General features: G+C 44.6%; 1 long non-coding RNA gene across 3 annotated transcripts in view; it reads right to left on the reverse strand.

Moving 5' to 3' along the window:
- The window catches only part of LOC130285478 (uncharacterized), a 110,867-nt gene extending 94,054 nt beyond the window's left edge, over positions 1-16,813 (reverse strand). For all 3 annotated transcript variants that reach the window (XR_008847344.1, XR_008847345.1, XR_008847343.1), the window contains exons 1-3: positions 16,660-16,813; positions 14,281-14,346; positions 14,031-14,195 (exon numbers count right to left, since the gene is read on the reverse strand). This is a non-coding gene — a long non-coding RNA (uncharacterized LOC130285478). The remainder of the gene's footprint in view (positions 1-14,030; positions 14,196-14,280; positions 14,347-16,659) is intronic.
- Between the last annotated feature and the right edge of the window lie 2,488 nt (positions 16,814-19,301).

The raw sequence follows: 19,301 nt of genomic DNA on the forward strand, positions 1-19,301 counted from the left end.
TCTGTCTAGTCCTTGTGTACTACGCCTATCTCAGCTGTTAGTGTGGCTGAGTCGCCTGGGATACGACCTGGGAGTTACCGCCGCAGCAAGTCCATCCCGCTTTGCGGCGGGCTCTGGTGAAAACCAGTAACTTCTTAGAACCAGTCCCTTGGTACGGCCCACGTCATCACCTCACTAACACAGAGGATCCACTACCTGCATACTAGTCCGGTTCCTGACAGTAGATCCGGCCATGGATCCCGCTGAGGTGCCGAGTATTGCTGATCTGACTACCGTTGTTGCCCAGCAGTCCCAGCAGATCACCCAACAAGGACAACAGCTGACACAGTTGACCGCCATGCTCCAGCAGCTTCTGCCTGCCCAGCATTAACCGTCTCCTCCGCCAGCTCCAGCTTCTCCTCCACTCTGAGTTGCTGCAACTACCTCTAGAGTCCGCTTGTCTCTTCCAGAGAAATTTGATGGGGACTCTAAGATGTGTCGGGGATTCCTGTCCCAATGTTCCCTGCACCTTGATTTGATGTCGGACCAGTTTCCCACAGAAAGGTTGAAGGTGGCTTTCGTGGTCAGTTGGTTATTTGGAAAGGCCTTGTCCTGGGCCACACCGCTGTGGTACCGCAACGATCCTGCCACTGCTTCAGTCCAGTCCTTCTTTTCCGAAGTACGCAGCGTCTTTGAGGAGCCAGCCCGGGCTTCCTCTGCCGAGACGGCTCTTCTGAATCTCGTCCAAGGGACCTCTTCAGTGGGCGAATATGCTATCCAGTTCCGCACCCTCGCCTCTGAGCTAGCTTGGAACAATGAGGCCCTCTGCGCGACCTTCAAAAAAGGTTTATCCAGCCACATCAAAGATGTTCTGGCCACACGAGAAATTCCTGCTACCTTGCCTGAACTCATCCAGTTGGCCAACCGCATAGATATGCGTTTCACAGAAAGACGCCAGGAGCTCCGCCAAGAAAAGGATCTTGTTCACACCAGACGGTTTCCTCACTTGGGACCTCTCTTCCAGAGTCCTCTGCAACCTACCCCTGTGCCTCCCGCCGAGGAGGCTATGCAAGTGGACCGGTCTCGCCTGATCCAAGAAGAGAGGACTCGCCGCAGAAATGGAAATCTGTGCTTGTACTGTGCCAGTACTGAATATTTCCTTAAAGACTGCCCTATTCGCCCTCCACTTCAGTGGAAACGCATGCACCTAGTGAACATGGGAGAGGCATTACTAGGTGTGAATTCCTCCTCTCCACGCCTGACTATTCCTGTGCGGATTTCTCCTTCCGCTAATTCCTCCTTCTCAGTGGTGGCCTTCCTGGACTCTGGATCGGCAGCAAACTTTATGGAAGCCTCATTTATCAACAGATTCAACATTCCGGTTACCCGTCTCATTAAACCCCTCTACATTTCTTCTGTGAACGGAGAAAGACTGGATTGCACCGTGCGTTACCGCACTGAACCTCTGCTCATGTCCGTTGGTGTTCTCCATCAAGAAAAAATTTAGTTTTTCGTTTTGCCTAACTGTACCTCATACATACTTCTTGGTCTGCCCTGGCTCCAGTGTCATACTCCTACCCTCGACTGGACCACAGGGGACATTAAATCCTGGGGCTCTTCCTGCCACAAACGCTGCCTCAAGTCTTCACCCACCAACCAAGTCTCCATTGCTATTCCTTTGCCTGACCTTTTCAGGACTTTTCAGACGTCTTCTGTAAAAAACAGGCAGAGTTCTTACCAGCACATAGACCCTACGACTGTCCCATTGACTTGCTTCCTGGTACCACACCGCCCCCGAAACACCGCTCCCGAAACTAAGACTATGACTGAATACATACAGGAGAATCTAAAGAAAGGTTTCATCAGGAGCCCCGTTTTCCTCTTGACAAAGCTGCCGCAGCAGCAGAACATGTTGAGGGGGGCCGAGGTTTAGTGTTTCAACACAGTGACATATCTACCCAGCATTAGCCCAGCAACTGCAGTGCATGAGGCATCCTATTGTGTAGCCAGTATGGTACAAGAATTAACTGGGAGCAGATATGCACTGAGATTTTAAAATCGCTATAGATGTGCCAGCAATAATAAAGCACTATTTTAAAGGGTATATGGGAAAAAGGGTTTTGTTGGATCACTAAGGTGATCTATAGGTGAATCAATTTAGTAACCCACCATATACTGGTCTGTTTGGGAAACCACCACATAGACCCTACGACTGTCCCATTGACTTGCTTCCTGGTACCACACCGCCCCATGGCAGAATTTATCCTCTCTCTGCTCCTGAAACTAAGGCCATGACTGAATACATACAGGAGAATCTAAAGAAAGGTTTCATCAGGAAATCTTCTTCCCCAGCTGGAGCGGGGTTCTTCTTTGTTGCCAAGAAGGATGGTTTGCTACGCCCCTGCATAGACTCTCATGGCCTCAATAAAATCACAGTAAAAAAACGCTACCCTCTGCCTCTCATCTCGGAACTCTTTGACCGTCTGCGCGGAGCTAAAATTTTTACTAAACTCGACCTTAAGGGGGCTTATAACCTCATCAGAATCCGTGAAGGGGATGAGTGGAAAACCGCTTTTAACACCCGAGATGGCCACTTCGAGTATCTCGTTATGCCATTTGGACTTTGCAATGCTCCTGCAGTATTTCAAGACTTTGTCAATGAAATCTTTCGGGACTTACTATATACCTGTGTTGTTGCTTATTTAGACAACATCCTAATCTTTTCCTCCAATCTAGAAGAACACCGGTTCTAAGTCCGTCAAGTGCTCCAGCGCCTTCGTGTAAATCATCTTTACGCTAAGCTTAAAAAATGCCTGTTTGAACGCAGCTGTCTTCCTTTCCTGGGATATCTGGTCTCTGGACAAGGTCTTCAGATGGATCCTGATAAGCTCTCTGCAGTCTTGGACTGGCCACGCCCCTCTGGACACCGTGCTATCCAGCGCTTCCTCGGATTCGCCAACTACTACCGTCAGTTTATTCCCCACTTCTCCACCATCGTTGCTCCGATTGTGGCACTGACAAGAAAAAACGTGAATCCGAGGTCCTGGTCTCCCCAAGCGGATGAAGCTTTTATTCGCCCCAAGACCGCATTCGCTCCTGCACCAGTGCTGTCCAGGCTTGATCCACTAAAGCCTTTCTTTCTTGAGGTTGACGCCTCCTCTGTGGGAGCTGGAGCTGTCCTTCTCCAAAAAACCGCCAAAGGAAAAAACGTCACTTGCGGTGGCAAGTTGGCACTTGAAGAATGGAGACACCTTCTGGAGGGATCCCTTCACCCCATCACCATTTACACTGACCATAAGAACTTGTCTTATCTCCAATCCGCTCAGCAGTTAAATCCTCGCCAAACCAGATGGTCCTTGTTTTTTGCCCGCTTCAATTTTCAAATTCATTTTCGTCCTGCAGACAAGAATGTCAGGGCTGATGCTCTATCACATTCCACCGATGCCTCAGAAGCCGAGACTCTTCCTCAGCACATCATTCCTCCTAAGTGTCTGATCTCGTCTGCTCCTGCTTCTCTGGTACCAATTTCTCCAGAAAAAACTTATGTTCCACCACATCTTCGCCTCCGGACTCTCAAATGGGGCCATTCCTCCCATCTGGCTGGTCAGGCTGGAATAAAAAAATCTTTACAATTGATTGCCAGACACTATTGGTGGTCCTCCCTGGAAAAAGATGTTACCGGTTTCGTACGAGCTTGTACTGTGTGTGCACGTGATAACACTCCACGCCAGAAGCCTGCAGGTCTTCTCCTCCCTCTGCCAGTGCCTGAACAGACCTGGTCTCACATAGCCATGGACTTCATCACAGACCTCCCTTTATCCCATGGCAACACCGTCATTTGGGTGGTCATTGATCGCTTTTCCAAAATGGCTCATTTTATTCCGCTTTCTGGCCTTCCTTCTGCTCCACAGTTGGCGAAGCAATTTTTTCTGCACATTTTTCGTCTTCACGGGCTTCCCAGGCACATCGTCTCGGATAGAGGCGTTCAATTTATTTCAAAATTTTGGAGAGCACTCTGCAATCAACTAAAAATCTAATTGAATTTCTCTTCCTCCTATCACCCTCAATCCAATGGGCAAGTAGAAAGAGTAAATCAGATTCTTGGTGACTACTTGCAACATTTTGTCTCCTCCTGTCAAAATGATTGGGTCAATCTTCTGCTTTGGGCCGAATTCTCATACAATTTCAAAAATTCTGAGTCCTCCTCCAAATCTCCATTTTTTGTGGTGTACTGCCGTCACCCGCGGCCCCCCCTCCCCATTCCCACTTCTTCTGGAGTTCCTGCCGTGGATGAATTAACCCGGGACTTTTCCTCTATCTGAGAGGAGACTCAAAAGTCGCTCTTATTGGCCTCTTCTCGCATGAAGAAACATGTTGATAAAAAGAGAAGAATTCCTCCTGTCTTTGCCCCTGGTGACAAAGTGTGGCTCTCCGCCAAATACATACGGTTTCGTGTCCCTAGCTACAAGTTGGGTCCTCGTTACCTCGGGCCATTTAAAATTAAAAACCAAATTAATCCTGTCTCCCACAAGCTCCATCTTCCTTCTTCTCTTCGTATTCCTAACTCTTTCCATGTTTCTCTGCTCAAACCTCTCATTCTTAACTGCTTTTCTCCCAAGGTCACTTTTCCTGTTCCTGTCTCTGACACCTTGGATGTCTATTCTGTTAAGGAAATCCTCGCCTCCAAGGTCATCCGAGGTAAAAACATTTTCTTGGTTGATTGGACTGTGGCCCTGAAGAGAGGTCTTGGGAACCCGAGGCCAAAATCTTGGACAAGGTACTCATTCATAAATTTTTGGGTTCCAAAAAGAGGGGGAGACCTAAGGGGGGGAAGTACTGTTACGCCGAGCAATCCGGGTCCCTGCTCCTCCCCGGAGCGCTCGCGGCGTTCATCTGTGTGCAGCGCCCCGGTCAGACCCGCTGACCGGGAGCGCTGCTCTATTACCGGCGGGGAATGCGATTCGCGTGGCGGGACGCGCCCGCCGGCGGATCACATCCCAATCTACTCACCAGCCCCGTCCTCCTGCTGTCCGGTCAGCTGTTAGCGTGGTTGAGTCGCTATCGGGGGATACGACCTGGGAGTTACCGCCGCAGCAAGTCCATCCCGCTTTGTGGCGGGCTCTGGTGAAAACCAGTAACTTCTTAGAACCGGTCCCATGGTACGGCCCACGTCATCACCTCACTAACACAGAGGATCCACTACGTGCATACTAGTCCGGTTCCTGACAACAGTGCTCTCTGCTGACACCTCTGTCCATGTCAGGAACTGCCCAGAGCAGGAGCAAATTCCAATAGCAAACCTCTCCTGCTCTGGACAGTTACTGACATGGGCAGAGGTGGCAGCAGAGAGCACTTTGGTCAGACAAAAAATAAATTCAAAAAGAAAAGAACTTCCTCTGTAGTATACAGCAGCTGAGAAGAACTTGAAGGATCAAGATTTTTATAGAAATAGTAAATCTTCACACAAGAAACAGGAAAGTCTGGCACCGCTAATGCTAACAAGTATGAGAGTAGCGATGTGAAAAGTAAGCAACAGCAAACAACAGTATCTGTCCAATAGTGGTTCCTAGGGGAGACGGAGGTGCTCTTATCAACAAAAGTAGAAAGATGCAGCATATCCAAGACACGTAGGAGAAGAATGAGATAATGCACTCACTGCAGACACGGACGCAACTTCATATTTCAGCTTTATTTATTTATTTATTTATATAGCGCCTACAGATTCCGCAGCGCTATATAAATAATCCAAGCTTTACGAGTACAACATGCAGAACAAATATACAGGGAGCAATGATGCAACAGGTGAGACGGGGGCGTGACGGAGGGACGGCAACCAGTTTCACGCACTGAGACGCTTCCTCTGGCCCGTACTTGTATCGTACATATTTGTCCTGCATGTTGTACTCGTCCAAGTCTTGAGTTAAAGCTGAAATATGAAGTTGCATCCGTGTCTGCAGTGAGTGCATTATCTCAGTCTTCTCCTACGTTTTTCATAGAATTAATTTGCAAATCTGTTTTACTTTCTGGCACCGGTTGATTTAAAAATTAAATAAATTGTGAGTACTTCTTTAATGATCATTTCAAATCTGGCCTGTGTCTCTTTAAAGGAAATCTGTCAGTAGTATCACACGCACTAAACCTGTCCCACAGGCTTGTAGTGCGGGTGATGCTGATTAAAACGGTACTCACATTGTCCAGATTCGCCCAGACGTTCCGCGGCAAATCGCGTTTTTCTGTGTATGCTCATGAGGGCCTTGGAGCATGGGCGGAGCTCATAAATATTCAAAACCCCCTCCCGGCTCCTTCGCCCGTGTGAGTGTACGGCTCATGCACCAGCCGCTTACTGTGTACTCCCAGAAGCGGCGTTCCCCCCTGAATGGAACGCCGCTTCTGGGAGTACACAGTAAGCAGTGCATGTGCTCCGCCCATGCCCAAAGGCCCTTATTAGCATAATTAGAAAAAACGTGATTTGCAGCGGAACAGCTGGGTGAATGCGGACAATGGGAGTACCGTTTTAATCAGCATCACCCGCAGTACATGCCTATGTGACAGGTTTAGTGCGGGTGATAATACTGACAGATTTCCTTTAAGTGGTGATACCTCTGACTATAATACCTCTACTGCTTTTATGGCATTCACTGTATGGTAAAAATTATGTTATTCTTATTCTGTGGGTTGTTACAATTATGGCGATACTCAATTTCTTTTTCCTTTCCTCAACAAAATACTTTCTACCCTTTTTTGTGTTGTCATGTTCTGACAGCCATAATTTTTTTTTTCTCGCCACATTGTGTGAGTGCTTATTTATTGCGAAACAAGCTGTACTTTATATTGGTATCATTTCTAAATTCATGTTGCCTTCTGATTTTTTTTTTCTTTAACGTCGTTCACCGTACAGGATAAATACCATTATGGTTTTATAGTACAAGTCATTACAGATGCAAATATACCTATTATGCATAGGTTTGGGCAATATATATACATATATATATATATATATATATATATATATATATATGTATGTATTTTTTTTTTTTTTTTGGGGGGGGCGATAATACAGGGTTTTATTGGAAAAGGGTCATTTATTTATTTATATTTTTACTAGAGATGAGCGAACTTACAGTAAATTTGATTCGTCACGAACTTCTCGGCTCGGCAGTTGATGACTTTTCCTGCGTAAATTAGTTCAGCCTTCAGGTGCTCCGGTGGGCAGGAAAAGGTGGATACATTCCTAGGAAAAGTCTCCTAGGACTGTATCCACCTTTTCCAGCCCACCGGAAAGCTGAACTAATTTATGCAGGAAAAGTCATCAACTGCCGAGCCGAGAACTTCGAATTTACTGTAAGTTCGCTCATCTCTAATTTTTACACTTTATTAATTTATTGAAAAAGCTTTTATTTTTATATTTTACACTTTTTACAGGTTATACTATGCTGCAGCACAGTATAACTGTAAGTATTACACTGAGATGCAGCCTGTGCGATCTAGCCTATGACTGGACCTCACAGGCTGCCGTACTAGACAGACAGGTGGCCATCCGCTGGCCTCCTGCTGCCATGGCAACCAACGGGCTCTTGTGATCGCATTGCGGGACTGCTGTTAGTTAACAGGGGGAGCCAAAGGCTTTCCAGGCATGCTAGGAGTTGTAGTTTTGCAACAGCTGGAGGCACGCTGGCTGGGAAACACTGCCATATAGCAGTCTTTGTCTTTGTTTGTACCCCATAATTGTAAGCACTGCGGAATCTGTAGGCACTATATAAATAAATAAATAAATAAATAAATAAATATAGCATGGTGGTATGCCTGCTTAAAACTAGTGATTACCCTTTCCTCAGTAAGCTCTTTTTCTGTGTTCTTATAGATAAATATTAGTATTGCAACCACTTTACCGTTGAGAAAGTCCTTGCACATCAGCTTGTGATCAATGCTTTTTAGTCTGAGTGTCTGGAATCTAATGATCCTAAAACCATTCCCGCATCCCCTGGTGACCACTGACAGCTATGGGTAATGATGTTCAAGTGTACCTACTGTAGGTCCTATCAATATTATGTTAATATAGCAGAACATGGTCATAGGGCTGACCGAGAACCGTTGAGATGCTATGAAAGTTACTTAGGGAAATTTTCTTTATTCAATATATATATATATATATATATATATATATATATATATATATACTGCTCAAAAAAATTAAAGGGAACACTAAGATAACACATCCAAGATCTGAATGAGTGAACTAATCGTATGAAATACTTTCATCTTTACATAGTTGAATGTGCTGACAACAAAATCACACAAAAATTATCAATGGAAATCAAATTTATCAACCCATGGAGGTCTGAATATGGAGCCACCCTCAAAATCAAAGTGGAAAACCCCACTACAGGCTGATCCAACTTTGATGTAATGTCCTTAAAACAAGTAAAAATGAGCCTTAGTAGTGTGTGTGGCCTCCACGTGCCCGTATGACCTCCCTACAATGCCTGGGCATGCTCTGTGGTGCAATGTGGCGTTGGTGGATGGAGAGAGACATGATGTCCCAGGTGTGCTCAATCGGTTTCAGGTCTGGGGAACGGGCGGGCCAGTCCACAGCATCAATGCCTTCTTCTTGCAGGAACTGCTGAGTCCCTACTGTGTTGATCCAGAGGAAGGCAAAAAAAAAAACTCATAATAGGTAAAAATTCCTTCTCGACTCCAATATGGCATCAGAATAAATCCCTGGATCAACATTCTGTCCCTATAAATCTAGTATACATAACCTGTAATGTTATTACTCTCCAAAAATGCATCCAGACCCCTTTTAAACTCTTTCACAGAGTTCACCATGACCACCTCCTCAGGCAAAGAATTCCACAGTCTCACTGCTCATACAATAAAGAACCCTGGTCTGTGCTGGTGTAGAAACCTTCTTTCCTCTAGACGTAGAGGATGCCCCCTTGTTATAGATACAGTCCTGGGTATCAATAGATCATGGGAGAGATCTCTGTACTGCCCCCTGATATATTTATACATAGTTATTAGGTCTCCCCTAAGCCTTCTTTTTTCTAAACCAAATAACCCCAATTCTGCTAATCTTTCTGGGTACTGTAGTCCTCCCATTCCCCATATTACTCTGGTTGCCGTCTTTGAACCTTCTCCAGCTCCACTATATGTTTCTTGTACACTGGTGCCCAGTACTGTACACAGTATTCTATGTGTGGTCTGAATAGAGATTTGTACAGTGGTAGAATTATTTCCTTGTCGTGGGCATCTGTGCCCCTATGGTGCTGCCCATGACTTTATTTACCTTGGCAGCAGCTGCCCGACACTAGTCGCTACAGCTAAATTTACTATTAACTAAGACTCCTAAATCCTTTTCCATGTCAGTCATCCCAAGTGGGCTCCCATTTAATACATAATCCCAGCCCAGATTTTTCTTCCCCATGTGCATTACCTTACATTTATCAGTGTTGAACCTCATCTGCCACTTCCCAGCCTAAACCTCCAACCTATCCAGATCCATTTGGAACAGTGCACTGTCCTCTATAGTGTTTACCGCTTTACAGAGTTTAGTATCATCTGCAAAGATTGCTACTTTACTATTCAACCCCTCTACAAGGCCATTAATGAATATATTAAAAAGGAGAGGACCCAAGACCGACCCCTGTGGTCCCCACTAGTAACAGTCACCCAATCAGAATAAGTACCATTAATAACCACCCTCTGTTTCCTATCATTGAGCCAGTAACTTACCCACTTGCACACATTCACTGCCAGCCCAATCCTTCTCATTTTATGCACCAACCTTTTATGTGGCACTGTATCAAATGCTAAAGTGTTTCCTTAATTTTTTTAGCAGTATATATATATATATATATATATATATATATATATATATATATATAATGAAAGCTTATGATTTATGAGACTGGATAGTTAAACAATCCACTGAATAATCCCCTGTAAGTAATAACAAATGACTATTTCAAATATTTGCCAATTTAAGAATTCTATCTATAATTTAAGAGAATATGTCAGATCTACATCATGTACAGAACTATACACATGGGTAGTAGATGCCTGATAGGGAGATAAATCAATTGACCACTATATCTTAGCTTTTGGCAAAGTAAAAAAAAAAAAAACATAGAGGAAGGGCTAATCTGCCACGTGCATGCCTCCTCCCTCTCCCATCACTATCTGCTTTGCATCCAACATTGAGTTCTGTAAAAAAAAATTATATTTTAGAAAATTTTCATTGTAAAGGGATTGTATAGTAAAATGTTAATCCTTGCAGATGATACCAATATGTGCATAGTAATTAACACAATAGAGGACAGAATACTGTGTATAGCAGATAAAACAATATAGGACAGTGAATTGTTACAAATGGATCTGGATAGATAAAAGGCTTGGGCTGAGAAATGTCAGATGAGACTGAACATGTATGGAAATGAGGAGGAAAATCAATGCTGGGAATATGTACTATATGGAAAAATACTGGAGATGCCTGACATGGAAAAGGACTTAGCAGTTTTAGTCAAGAGTAAATTAACCTGTAGCGACCAGTGTCAGATAGCTGCTGCCAAGGTAAATAAAATCATGGGGTGCATCAATAGGGGCATAGATGCACATGACAAGGAAATAGTTTCTCCTTTGTACAAATCACTAGTCAGACCACACATGGAATACTGTGTACAATACTGGGCACCAGTGTACAAGAAAAGTATAGTGGAAAAGGGTTAAAGATGAGCAATCGGAGTAAAATGGGGAATGGGAGGATTACAGTACCAAGAAAGATTATCAGAATTAGGGTTATTTAGTTTAGAAAATAGACAGGTTAGGAGCGACCTAATATCTATGTATAAATATATCAGGGGACAGTACAGAGATCTCTCCCAGGATTTATTTATACCCAGGACTGTATCTATAACAAGGGGGTTCTACAACTGCACAGACAGTAAAAGTAGTGATTGCGAACTCAATAAAAGAGATAAGGAGGGGCCTGGACACATTTCTGAAGAGTAATAACATTACAGGTTATGGATATTAGCAGGGGCAGACCGGCCAGTCCATTCAGATGTGGGCCAAGGGCCATGTCATGTAAAGGGCCCACTGCTGCTACTGGGCATCCAGGACACAAGCCCCGAATCCCCAGGCTGACGCTGCTTTTAGCTCTATGCTCGGCTCACGCGCATACAGCTGAAAGCCTCCTCTCGGTCAAAGTACTTGGGCTACATGCCTTGCTGCCTTATTACCTACCTACATACCTGGGTATATAACTACCTGGCTATCTAATTATCTACCTTCATACCTAGCTACAGAACTACCTACCTACATATCGGGCTACCTAACTACCTACATACCTGGCTACATAACTAATTACCTAAATACCTGGCTACCTAGCTATCTACCTGCCTACATACCTGTCTACCAAAATAGCTAGCTTGCTACCTACCTACATGCCTGGCTAGTTACCTACCTACATACTTGGCTACCCAACTACCTTCCTGGCTCTTAACATCTGTTTGTAATGGAACTTTTTCTATAGCGATAAGGAGGGGCCTGGACACTTTTCTGAAGAGTAATAACATTACAGGTTATGGATACTAGCAGGGGCAGACCGGCCAGTCCATTCAGATGTGGGCCAAGGGCCATGTCATGTAAAGGGCCCACTGCTGCTACTGGGCATCCAGGACACAAGCCCCGGATCCCCAGGCTGACGCTGCTTTTAGCTCTATGCTCGGCTCACGCGCATACAGCTGAAAGCCTCCTCTCGGTCAAAGTACTTGGGCTACATGCCTTGCTGCCTTATTACCTACCTACATACCTGGCTATATAACTACCTGGCTACCTTATTATCTACCTTCATACCTAGCTACAGAACTACCTACCTACATATCGGGCTACCTAACTACCTACATACCTGGCTACAGAACTAATTACCTAAATACCTGGCTACCTAGCTATCTACCTGCCTACATACCTGTCTACCAAAATAGCTAGCTTGCTACCTACCTACATGCCTGGCTAGTTACCTACCTACTTACTTGGCTACCTAACTACCTTCCTGGCTCTTAACATCCGTTTGTAATGGAACTTTTTCTATAGCGTGAAAGTAGCCTAAGAGTGGAGTGCAGTATACTTTGTGGGTTTTGTGTTTGTGGGGTTTTCCAAACCTCAAATCCACCACATTTTCTGTGGAAACCTTAGTAAATATGTTGGTATTTTTTTTAAATGTCGGGGACATGCCATGGCTTTGGTGCAAATTCTGGTACATGACCCAACAAAACAGGTCGGGTTTACAATAGTAAATTAGGGCCAGTGTGTTTTCCCAGGCCATCCAGTCACCTGATGCCACAAAGGCATTTGACAGGGTGGAATGGTGCTACTTGTGGTCAGCTCTGGAAGCATTCTCTTTTTCTTTTTACAGTGTTTACTATCTTGAGAAAGCTTACAGTATGATGGGTTCGGTTGTAAATGGAGGGATTATAGGATCCTGCTCCAAACAGGTGACATCCTTGTATTTCTTAAAGGCCCCATACAGAGGGTTCCAATGGTTTTATCATCACTTAATGACTTCAAAAGAATATCAGGTTTAGACATAAACTAGGGAAAATCATGTCTTCTCCCAATAGATGTAGATATGCTATACACAAAAGAAGAGTTTAAGGAGTACTCCGGGATACAAAAACGTATCCCCCATCCTAAAGGTAAAGGATATGTGTCAGATTGTGGGGAGTCTGACTGCAGTCCCCCCCCCCCCCCCCGTCCCCCGTCCCTCGCGATCTTCTGTATGGGGTGCAGCTTTCCTCCTGAATGTGAGCATGTTTGACCACTGCATGAAATGTAGGTATACACGCTCCCTCAATGGATCTCTAGAGCCGGAGATTGCCGAGTGCAGCACTCCGGCTCTCCCATAGAGCTACATTGGCAGTATTATCTATTTAAGTATTAAATCTGAGGAGATATTAAAGTTACTTGAAATTTATTGCCATTTATATGCAGAAGGAAAAATCCTTGGGCAAAATTACCCATAATGATTACAGAGAGATTTGCTATTATAAAAATGGCGGTACACCTTCAGCTATTGTTTGACTTTAACACTTTTCCCATATGGATAAGAGATGTTCGATAAAAAAAAAAAAAAAAAACAGAAGTACAACTAGGGAGGTTCATTTGGGGAAGGAAGATGGTTAGACTTAAAGGAAATGTATTGCCTAGATTTTTTTTTTTTTTTACTTAATAGGACTTCTACCTCCCCGATGAAGAAAACAGTTTTGTTTCTTAAAGGGGTACTCCGGCGCTAAGATGTCTTATCCCCTATCCAAAGGATAGGGATAAGATATCTGATCGTGGGGGTCCCGCCACTGGGGACCCCCGTGATGTTTTACACCGCACCCTGTTAGAATCAGTCCCTGGAGCGCATTAGCTCCGGGTCTGATTACTGGCGATCACGAGGACGGAGCATAGTGTTGTCATGGCTCAGCCCCCATGTGACGTCACACTCCGTCCCCTCAATGCCAGCCTATGGGAGGGGGCGTGACAGCTGTCATGCCCCTCCAATAGACTTGCATTGAGGGGGGGGAGCATGATGTCACCCGGGGGCGGAGCTGTGATGTCACTATGCTCCGTCCTCGTGGTCGAGATGGACTCAGCCTGAGGACCTCCAACGGTTCCGGAAGCCGCTAAAGGTGGATGCTGCATGGTAGATCCCGGGGGTCCCCAGCGGCGTGACCCCCGCGTTCTGACATCTTATCCCCTATCCTTTGGATACGGGATAAGATGTCTAGGGGCGGAGTACCCCTTTAAATGCATATGAGTATTTTTGACCCTCTTAGGCTTCCATAGTGATGTCACATACTGCTTGGTTGAGACGCCCCCCGGCCAGGGCTGTCTTCCACACAAAGCGTGCTGCCCGAACAGAGGACATAGAACTGCTGGATCAACATTGGATCCCATTTCCTCATCTGATGACACATCAATAGCAGGTACTATTTACTCCATCCGGGAACACTATACACATTCAGGATATTTGTTGTTTACACATACGAGTGACCTTCTACACTTACCTTCTAAGCTTGACTGCTTTAATCTCTTCATAACGTTGATTCTGTCTATACCCTCACTCGCGCTGTAGGCTATATATAACAGTTTTCATTGTCTATTTATGAGTGGTATATGGGGGGAACCACTAGCCCAATAGCGGCATACACCAGACTAGTGATTTTCCGTCTCTGTTAGTGTGCACAAGTAAGTTAATGCCAGTATATCCTGCATACAGTTAAATACATAATAAAGTGGAAAGACTTTATACTCAACTTTTCCGGAGCTTCATGACAGTGGACGCACACAGCATGCTGCCGGGGCACGCTAGGAGTTGTAGCTCTGTAACAGCAGGAGGTCCATAGTTTCAGAATATAATCATTATAATACAAAGGGAGAAACACGTGAAGCATGCTCGGTTACAACTCCCCCCATTCCTCTTATGTAACCTTCTACAACAGAAATGCATATACATTTTCCAGTTCATCAGCTTAGGAGCTGTGTTGTGGTTCTGTGCTTGGATTTAAATGAAATTTGCCATCAGTTTCACTGGCACTAACCTGTCGGTACAGACAAATAGTGCAAGTGACATTAATGGTGATCATACTTACTTGATCCTGTTCTGTGCTCCTGTTCTTCGGTTATCCTCTTTGGTATCTTCCATTCCGGGGTTGGCTTGGAGCATGGGGGGAGGGGCTTTGTGACATCACCGCTGCTGTTTGCTAGCAGCGGGACCCAACAGAGAAGCAGGAGCAGTGACGTCAGGAAACTTGGAAAAACGGAAGATACAGAAGAAGATAGCCAAAGAACCGGAGAATGGAATGGGATCAGGTAAGTACCGTTGTCATCAGTGTCACCTACACTACCTGTCTGTACCAACAGGTTAATGCAAGTGAAACTGATTTCAGATTTCTTTTAAAGGGATACTCCACCCCTAGACATCTTATCCCCTTTCCAAAGGATAGGGGATAAGATGTCTGATCGCGGGGGTCCCGCTGCTGGGGTCCCCCGCAATATAGCATGCAGCACCCACAGTATCTGCTTCCGGAAGCTCTGAAGGTTCTGGCTCCCGACTATGGGGACGAAAGATTGTGACGTCACGCCCCCGCCCCCGTGTGCCTTCAGGCCCCATGCAAGTCTATGGGAGGGGGCGTTACAGTCGTCACGTCCCCTCCCATAGACTTGCATTGAGGGGGCGGGGCCTGACATCACACGGGGCGGAGTCGTGATGTCACAATCTTCCGTCCCCGTGGTTGAGAGCCAGAACCTCCAGAGCTTCCGGAAGCAGATACGGTGGGTGCTGCATGCTATATTGTAGGGGTCCCCAGTGGCGGGACCCCCGCGATCAGACATCTTATCCCCTATCCTTTAGATAGAGAATAAGATGTCTAGGGGTGGAGTACCCCTTTAAGAAAAGGATAATAATAATCCTAAGGTTCTCCTTGCTGCTGGCATAGGCAGAAAGTCTACCCTTCCTAATGGCAGATAGACCCATCAGTATGCACTACAGTGGTCCCTCAACATACGATGGTAATTCGTTCCAAATGACCCATCGTTTGTCGAATCCATCGTATGTTGAGGGATCCGTGCAATGTAGGTATAGGAAGCTGTACTCACCTGTCCCCGTCGCTCCGGACCAGGTCCTCACCGCTCCCGATGCTGTCCCAGGGGCTCCCGATGCTGTCCCGCTGCTCCGGTGTCTTCTTCGCGATCCTCCGGCTTCTTCCGCATCTTCTGCAGGGTCCGGGCCTCGCTTTCTGGTGACGTTATTACGCTGCTGCGCCGGCGCGGCGTGCGTAGTGACGTAATAACGACGCCGGAAAGCGAGGCCCGGACCCTGGAGAAGATGCACAAGACACCGGAGGATCGCGAAGTGGACCCGGAGCAGCGGGAATAGGTAAGCGAACCTGCCAGGGATGCTTAAACTGCTATCAGACAGCAGCTTAAGCATTTTGTGCTGTCGGATAGCAGTTAATGCGATGGCCCCGACATATAAAAGCATCGTATGTCGATGCTGACATCGACATGCGATGGCCTCTGATAGGCCATCGTATGTCGATTTTATCATATGTCGGGGCCATCGTAGGTCGGGGGGTTACTGTATAGTTGTTGCTAAAAACATGCCCTCAGTGATTAACAAGTGGTGCAAAAAGATCATGAACTCCCTTACCGCCATAGGTATTCAATGTATGTATAAATGTGTGTATGTTCCTGCATCACTTCTAAATGGCTGGAGATATTTCAATAAAACTTGATACACACATTACTCATATGTTAACTAAAAATATAATAAAGTAAAATTTTTCCCCTAACCTATCCATTGTTTTAGAGCAGAGTAGGCGTCTTCTGTTCAGGATCTTCATCCTTTGGCTGAAAATTGGGTAAAGAGTTGCAACAAAGGGTTTCTCTCAATCTGGAGGACCTGTCCTGTCCCGAATGGCAGAGACAACCCACTGATTTGAATGGGTGCTGTGTAAGGCTTCATCTTCCCTGTGGAGGCGCTGCAGAGAAACTTACTGTCAAAAGACCCTATTGTCAAGTAAGGATTGGTCAAAGTGGAGATCCCCTTTAAAGTAGTATACTGGGATTTTTGGTTCTTTGAATATAAGACAGGGGTTAGCAAAATTACTCTAGTTACTGATATACTTCTCTTACCTATGCTTGGTGGTTGGTATCACATTTCTTTGTCTTTCTTTTCCACGCAAGAACCTTTTTTTATAGCCTACAAAATTATTGTCTCAGACCTTTCCCAGCTTGCTGTGCAGCCCGAGACAATATATCAGTCAGGTGCTAAAAGGAGTTTGGCAGTTTTGTCCGTTGTGTATGAAGCCAGCCCCTGGTGACAATACCAGCGCACATGTGCATGCATTTGTCATCACACAGATCTAAAGCTTGTGTGTCAGGTGATGTTGGGCAAGTCATGTGATCAGAGGGAGCTTGGCTGTGTTGCAATGGATGCGGTGATCAATATGTGGGTGGCAAATAAGTCACCTCCTGCCTTCAAACAAAGGATCCTGGGCATTGTAATCTGAGGGAGGCCATGGAAACCAGAAGTAACCAGTTCCCTAAAACAAAACAGCAGTGTGAGGCAGGACACGGCCATTTACAGTACCACCAACACAAGCGCAGATCCATTACTGTATGATACTTAATTGGTGAAGTCACCTTATGAAGGATAACCTCTTTAATGTATGTAGAGCTCTTGTAGAAGTTCTCCACCAATATCCAGACGAAGGTGACGTACCGAAACTTTCCCAGGCTGCTGCTATATGCACATTGCACTTTCTTTACATGTTTACATTGCAAGCTTTGTATACAAACTATTTAAATTTGTTATGTGCAATACTTATTGATGTGCAATAGTTACTTATATGTGCTATAGATGTGCTTACAGCCATCTCTATTACACGTATATACTTTTTATATCTAAATTGGGATATACCCTATTATATTAATTCCATGTACCTTCATCATTACCTGTGCAGAGCCGGTGATATCACCGTTTGTTGCTGTATTCCTCTTTTTCGCATATACGTGTCTTTTATCAATGCACTGTTCTTCTACGGAAATAATAACATTTGTCCCTGTTTGGCACATACTTTTCTTTGAAATGACTCAGTTGTGTTCTCTTGGTTTTCTGATGTATTAGTTTGGAGTTCATAATTATACGGCCCGTACTGGTATTTGGGGTGTCACTGGACGGTGCTTAATATTGAGTGTAACACTATAGATGTGCAATACACCTTCCCCAATATTGTGTCTGTTGGTTTGTATCTATTTTGGGAAAAGCCATATTAATAACTCATATTTAAATAGGGAATGGCTAACCTGTAGTAGTGTTCCAAAAAAAATGACAGCTTCTGCAGAACCTCTTGAGAGTTGTTACTGGTCTTATCTCGTGTACTTATACATCAGAAAGGTGATTAGACGTATAAGTTATGTGGGAGTGTGATAGGTCCTATTACAAATATGATATAGAACAGCATATTCCAAACAGTGCATCTCCAGCTGTTGCAAAACTACAACTCCCAGCATGCCCATGGTCATTAGAGGTATTGGTTATGTAGGAATGTGATGTATCCTACTAAATATAAGATACAGAACAGTGTTTTCGAACAGTGCATCTCCAGCTGTTGCAAAACTACAACTCCCAGCATGCCTGAGATGATTAGAGGAATAGGTTATGTAGGAGTGTGATACATACTACTAAATATATCATATAGAACAGCATTTCCGAACAGTGTGTCTCCAGCTGTTGCAAAACTACGACTCCCACCATGCCCGAGGTAATTAGAGGTATAGGTTATGTGGGAGTGTGATACATACTATTAAATATATCATATAGAACAGCGTTTTCTGAACAGTGCCTCTCCACCTGTTGCAAAACTACAACTCCCAGCATGCCAAGGTAATTCATAAAGAATTGCACTTTTTTTTCTTTATCAGTGTTTTCAAACATTGCATCTCCAGCTGTTGCAAAACTACAACTCCCATCATGCCCATGGTAATTAGAGGTATAGGTTATGTGGGAGTGTGATACATACTATTAAATATATCATATAGAACAGCGTTTTCTGAACAGTGCCTCTCCACCTGTTGCAAAACTACAACTCCCAGCATGCCCGACATAATTAAAGGTATAGGTTATGAAAGAGTGTGATACATCCTACTAAATATATGATATAGAACAGTGATTTTCCAAATAGCGCGTCTCCAGCTGTTGCAAAACTACAACTCCCAGCATGCCCAAGGTAATTAGAAGTATAAGTTATGCAGGAATGTGATACATCCTACTAAATATATGATATAGAACAGCGTTTCCAAACAGTGCATCTCCAGCTGTTGCAAAACTACAACTCCCAGCATGCCGAGGTAATTCATAAAGAATTGCTCTTTTTTTTTTACTTCTATATCAGTGTTTTCAAACAGTGCATCTCCAGCTGTCGCAAAACTACAACTCCCAGCATGCCCGAGGTAATTAGAAATATAAGTTATGTAGGAGTTTGATACATACTACTACATATGTGATATAGAACAGCATTTACGAACAGTGTGTCTCCAGCTGTTGCAAAACTACAACTCCCAGTATTCCGAGGTAATTCATAAAGAATTGCACTTTTTTATCAGTGTTTTCAAACAGTGCATCTCCAGCTGTTGCAAAACTACAACTCCCATCATGCCCATGGTAATTAGAGGTATAGGTTATGTAGGAATGTGATACATACTACTACATCCATGCTATAGAACAGCGCTTTCGAACAGTGCATCTCCAGCTGTTGCAAAACTACAACTCCCAG

Source organism: Hyla sarda, chromosome 8, assembly GCF_029499605.1.
Source record: "Hyla sarda isolate aHylSar1 chromosome 8, aHylSar1.hap1, whole genome shotgun sequence".
NCBI lineage: Eukaryota > Metazoa > Chordata > Amphibia > Anura > Hylidae > Hyla > Hyla sarda.